The sequence below is a fragment of the Oryctolagus cuniculus genome, chromosome X, assembly GCF_964237555.1.
Source record: "Oryctolagus cuniculus chromosome X, mOryCun1.1, whole genome shotgun sequence".
NCBI lineage: Eukaryota > Metazoa > Chordata > Mammalia > Lagomorpha > Leporidae > Oryctolagus > Oryctolagus cuniculus.
The window spans coordinates 40,301,723-40,308,370 of NC_091453.1; positions in this window are offsets into that span (position 1 = coordinate 40,301,723).

A 6,648-nucleotide genomic window follows, 5' to 3' on the forward strand; every position below is an offset into this window, starting at 1 on the left:
CATATTTTAGACATAGGGTGGGCATTTGGTGCAGTAGTTGAGATGCCACTTAAGATGTCCACAACCCATATCAGAGCACCTAGGTTCATGTCCCAGATCTGCTTCTGATACCAGCTTTCTGTTAATGTGCACCCTGGGAGGTAGCAGTGATAGCTGAAGTAGTGATTACTGCCATTGGTGTAGGTGGTCTGGATACATTATGATCTCTTGGTTTCTACCTGGCTCAGCCTCCACCTTTGCAGGCAGTGGGGGAGTGAACCTGGGGATGGATGATCTGTGTGTGTGTGTACACATATACATGAAATAACATTTCCAAATTTCACTTAAAATTTTCAACAAGCCAAACTATGTAGTACTGATATAAATTAAACTTTGTTTCAAAGGACACCATCAAGGAAGTGGAAAGACAGGGGTAAGTATTTGGTGCAGCAGTTACATTTTCTCTTGGGATGCCTCTATTCTATATAAGAGTTCTTGTGTTTGATTCCTGGTTCTGCTTTTAGTGCTAGCTTCCAGATAATACACAACCTTGAAAGCAGAGGGTGATGGCTCAAGTGTTGGATCCTTGCCACACATGTGGGAAAAACAGATTGACTTCCCACATCCTGGCTTCAGGCTGGCCTATTCCTGGCTATTGCAGGCATTTGGGTAGTGAACAAATGAATAGAAGATCTGTGTCTGTCTGCTGCAGTCTTTCAAATAAATAAAATAAAATAAATTTTAAGTAGAAAGACAATCAACAGAATGGGAGAACATTTTTGCCGACAATACAGGTATACCTCATGAAGGATTTGCATCTAGAATATATAAAAATACTTAATCCCAATAACAGAAAAAACTCAAAAACTGTGAAATGATATGAATACATTTTCTGCAAATAAAGTGTGGAAATCAGAAATATGTGCAAATGAACATACTTAACATCATTAGTCATCAGGAGAATGCAAATCAGAACCACAATAAGATACTGATTTGTGTCCAATAGGATAGTTCTAATTAAAAAAAGCAAAGCAAAATAACAAATGTTTGAGAGGATATGGAGAGACTGGAAACTGGTATTTTTGGTGGAAATGTAAAGTGGTGCACCCATTGTGGAAAACAATTTTGTGGTTCCTCCCATGTGATAAAGGAGTGTTTTATATATATATATATATATACACACACATATATATATATATATATCTGTGTGTGTGTAAACTAAAAATAGTGCAACAAGTGCTCAAACAAAAATTATACAGGAATATTTATAATAGCATTTTTCATACCAGCCAATTATGGAAACAATCCAAGTATACATTCACTGATGAAGGGCAAACAGAACGTGGCATATCCATACAATAGAATATTAATTTTATCATAAGAAGGAGAGAAGTATAAATACATGCTACAAGGATAAATCTTGAAAACATTATGCTGTGGCATAGTGGGTAAAGCCGCTGCCTGCAGTGCCGGCATCCCATATGGGTGCCAGTTCGAGATCTGGCTGTTCCACTTCCAATCCAGCTCTCTGCTATGGCCTGGGAAAGCAGTAGAAGATGGCCCAAGTCCTTGAGCCCCTGCAGCCGTGTGAGAGACCCAGAAGAAGTTCCTGGCTCCTGGCTCCTGGCTCCTGGCTCCTGGCTCCTGGCTCCTGGCTTCAGATCGGCACAGCTCCAGCCTTTGTGGCCAATTGAGGAGTGAACCAGTGGTTGGAAGACCTCTCTCTTTGTCTCTTCTTCTCTCTGTGTAACTCTGACTTTCAAATAAATAAATAAATCTTTAAAATAAAAGCAAAAAAGAAAATATGCTATGTTAAAGAAGCTAGTCACCCAAAGTACTACATTCTATGTAGTTTCATATACATGAAATATTCAGGAGGGGCAAATCTATAGATAATATTTGCGTAAGGATGGGATATCCTTTAAGGTATGATTCAGGGGTGATGCCGAAGGAGATTTTGTGGGGTAATGAAATTGCTCTCAGATTGACTATGGTGATATTTGCACACATCTATAAATTTCTGAAACCATCCATTTATGCACTTTAAATTATGAAATATTGCTTTTGGATAATATCTTAAAGTTGTGAAAAAATAAAAAAGAAAGGCATCTGAGTAGCAATTCTCTTTTTTTATCTTTTTTTTTTTTAATTTTTTGACAGGCAGAGTGGACAGTGAGAGAGAGACAGAGAGAAAGGTCTTCCTTTGCCATTGGTTCACCCTCCAATGGCTGCTGCGGCCAGCGCGCTGCGGCCAGCGCACCGCGCTGATCCGATGACAGGAGCCAGGTGCTTCTCCTGGCCTCCCATGGGGTGCAGGGCCCAAGCACTTGGGCCATCCTCTACTGCACTCCCTGGCCACAACAGAGAGCTGGCCTGGAAGAGGGACAACCTGGACAGAATCCGGCATCCCGACCGGGACTAGAACCCTGTGTGCCGGCGCCGCAAGGCGGAGGATTAGCCTAGTGAGCCGCGGCGTCGGCCCTGAGTAGCAATTCTCAAGGCAACTTCTCCTAACTTTTCATTCAGTTTCTGTGATGCATGATGGTAGAATAGGACTCCTACAGAAACATCATCTTGAAAAGCAACTTTCACACAAAATACATTCACAAGAGCTAAAGAAACCAAGAGAAAGATCAGAGCACTTTGGTGTTGCACAGAAGTTACACATTGAATCATGCAAGAAGGACAGCTTTATGTTACCATGTCACCCCTCCTGCAATTTTAGACAATAAGTTTAACATGGAGAAATACTTATCTGTATGGAGAAAGAAGAGGGAATTGAGAATAAGAATTTTCCTTGGTTACCAAAAACTAGACATGCTTCATTAAAATCTAGTATAGAAAATGGCATTTTGGGTGGATTCTACAGCCCCATTATCCAAGCCTACTCTGGCATCAGGAAAACCCAAGTAGTCTCAGTTTTTGAACTGGCCTCAGCACCAGGCAGGCCCCAGTGGTCCTGGGATTTGGGTCCACCCTAGCACCAGGCCAATTGTTTATTCCTAGTCATCTGGTATACACAGACCCAGGCTCCAGGCTAGATTTTGTAGATGGAAGATCTAAGTCACTTTGTACCACACCAGTCCTTGCAGCCCCAAGCTTCAGACTTCTCTCAGTGCCAGGTCAGTAACCCTAGCCATAAACACCAAGTGATCACCTGTGGAAAGAGTCTAGACCTAGCACCGAGCTAGTCTACATGGCCCACCATCCGGACTGGCACCTTGCTCCAAAGGCACAGGGCTGCACCAGTAAATCTAGGGTGCAGGCCTATAGAATAGATTTCAGTGCTAGAAGGTCCTCTGTGGACCTAGACTCCAGGATCTTCCCTGTTTCCAGGATAACAGTAAAGGCCCCAGTACCCACGCTGCCATTGCTGTCATAGTATCTAGGCCAGCACTTTCACACTCAGCTTCTAGGCCAGTGCTAGCAGACACAGGCTCCTGGATAGTCCCAGCAGCTTCACACTACCGAATAATCCCAATGGCATCAGGCAGGAGGCCAGCATTTGCAATCCTAAGAACTAGACCAGCCTAGGGTGTATACTGGCCCTAGAACCAGACAGGCTCAAGGAGATGAGGGTTTCTCTCTTCACCCATGCTCCAGAGGACTTGGGGTTTGGATCTGCTACATTAAACTCAAGGTCCAGGCCCACCTTTGTAGAGTCATGCCAGGCCATATTGTGGCTCCAAAGTTGAGACTCCAAAAGTACCCCATTCAGACCCTAGCTCCATGCCTTTCAATCTAGGATCCAGATCTTCCCCTGTTGCTTCAGGTTCCAGCATGGCCTAGTGCCAGAGCAGCCCCCATAGACTCAGGCTCCAGATATTGGACTTAGGTATCAGAGTTCCTGTCCAGCCTCTGGAGAATCAAGTTTAAGGTACACCCTAAGACTACCTCAGCTCCTCTGGATCCAGACTTCAGGTTGACCTCTATCAATGTGGGCTCCAGGATGGCCCTCATGGACTCAGAATTCAGTACCATTCTTGCAAGTCTCACCCACATCACTCAGAATGGCACACAATGTAAAATTTACAAGTTGTTGAGGCAGGCATTTGGCATAGCAATTAAGACAGCATTTGACAACCGGTGCCGTGGCTCAATAGGCTAATCCTCTGCCTTGCGGCGCTGGCACACTGGGTTCTAGTCCCGGTCGGGGCGCCGGATTCTGTCCTGGTTGCCCCTCTTCCAGGCCAGCTCTCTGCTATGGCCCGGGAGTGCAGTGGAGGATGGCCCAAGTGCTTGGGCCCTGCACCCGCATGGGAGACCAGGAGGAAGCACCTGGCTCCTAGCTTTGGATCAGCGTGATGCGCAGACCGCAGCACGCCGGCCGCAGTGGCCATTGGAGGGTGAACCAATGGCAAAAAGGAAGACCTTTCTCTCTGTCTCTCTCTCTCTCTCACTGTCCACTCTGCCTGTCAAAAAAAAAAAGACACCATTTGGGATGCCCACATCCTATATCAGAGTACCTGGATTTGACTTCCCGTTCTGCTCCTGATTCCAGCTTCCTGCTGATGTGCTCCCCAGTAGGCAGGCAGCAGGTGATGGCTTGAGGTAGTAGGGTTTTTATGTTCAACATAGGGGACCCTAGATTGGAGTTCCATCTCCCAGTGTTGGCCTGGTTCAGCTCTGGCTATGTTGCAGGGCTTTTGGGAGTGAATCAGTAGATGGGAGTACTCTGTATCAGCGTGTGTGTGTGTGTGTATCATATATATATGCATATATATATGCAAACATTTCTTAAAAATTAAGGACTGGGCAGGCATTTGGTGTAGTGATTAAAATGACACATAGGGTGTCTGCACCCCATATCTGAGTTCCTGATTTGAGTCCTGTACCTGTTTCTGTTTCAGCTTCCTGCAAATGCACAATCTTGGAGCTAGTAGGTGATGCATTGAATATCGGGTCTGTGCCACCCATGAGAAAGACCCAGATGGAGTTGCAGGCATGGCCCAGCCTTGGTTGTTGTGGGCATTTGGGGAGTGAACTTGTGAATGCAAGCAATCTCTGTCTCTCTATCTCATTCACCCCACTGTACCAAATAAAAATGAATAATTTTTTAAAGGTAAGGACAAGAAGATCCTGAAAGCAGCAGGAGAAAAGAAGTAAATAATATAGTAACATACATGGGAGTTCCAATAAAGTCAGCAGAGACCTTACAAATCAAAACAGTAGGATAATATATTCAAAGTGCTAACCTTGCTAAATACAAATACTGTACCTAGCAAAGTTGTCCTTAAATAAAGGAGACATAAAGATATTCCTAGACAGAAATGAAGGAGTTCATCTTCAGCAGGATTTTCTTACAAGAAATGCTTAGAAAAATATGCTATTTAGCAACACAGAAATTTTTTTTATCTTTTATTTAATGAATATAAATTTCCAAAGTACGACTCATGTGTTACAATGGCTTCCCCCCCCATACCATCCCTCCCACCCACAACCCCCCCCTTCCCACTCCCTCTCCCCCTCCATTCACGTCAAGATTCATTTTCGATTATCTTAATATACAGAAGATCAGCCTAGCATACCTTAAGTAAGTATTTCAACAGTTTGCTCCCACACAGAAACATTAAGTGAAAAATAATAGATGATTTTTTTTAAATGATGATGAAATCAGATCAGACCTATTGTCATGTTTAATCCCAGTGAGAGTCAAGTTGGGAATTGATAATTAATTTTTTTTTTTTTTACAGAAGATCAGTTTAGTGTACATTAAGTAAAGATTTCAATCGTTTGCACCCCCATAGAAACACAAAGTGAAATATACTGTTTGAGTACTCGTTATCACATTAAGCCTCAGTGTACAGCACGTTAAGGACAGAGATCCTACATGAGGAGTAAGTGCACAGTGACTCCTGCCGTTGACTTCACAAATTGACACTCCTGTTTATGGCATCAGTAATCTCCCTATGCACCAGTTATGAGTTTCCAAGGCTATGGAAGCCCCCTGAGTTCTCCGACTCTTATCTTGTTTGGACACGGTCATAGTCAAAGTGGAGGTTCTCTCCTCCCTTCAGAGAAAGGCACCTCCCTCTTTGAAGACCTGTTCTTTCCACTGGGATCTCACTCACAGAGATCTTTTTGCCAGAGTGTCTTGGCTTTCCATGCCTGAAATACTCTCATGGGCTTTTCAGCCAGATCCGAGTGCCTTCAGGGCTGATTCTGAGGCCAGAGTGCTATTTAGGACATCCGCCATTCTATGAGTCTGCTGAGCATCTCACTTCCCATGCTGGACCACCCTCCCCTTTATCCATTCTATCGGTTGGTGTCAGCAGATACTAGACTTGCCCATGTGCTCCCCTTGACTCTCAGTCCTTTCATTATGATCAATTGTGAACTGAAATTGATCACCTGGAATAGCGAGATGGCATTGGCACATGCCACCTTGATGGGATTGAATTGGAATCCCCTGGTATGTTTCCAACTCTACCAATTGGGGCAAGTCAGCCCGAGCATGCCCCAAATTACACATCTCTTCCCTCTCTTATTCCCACTCTTACGTTCAACAGGGATCACATTTCAGTTAATTTTCAACACTCAAGAATAACTGTGTGATAATTACAGAATTAAACCAGTCATATCAAGTAGAACAGACAAAAAAAAATACTATGAGGGATAATGTATTAAGTTGTCCATCAGCAGTCAGGGCTATGCTGATCAAGTCACCAT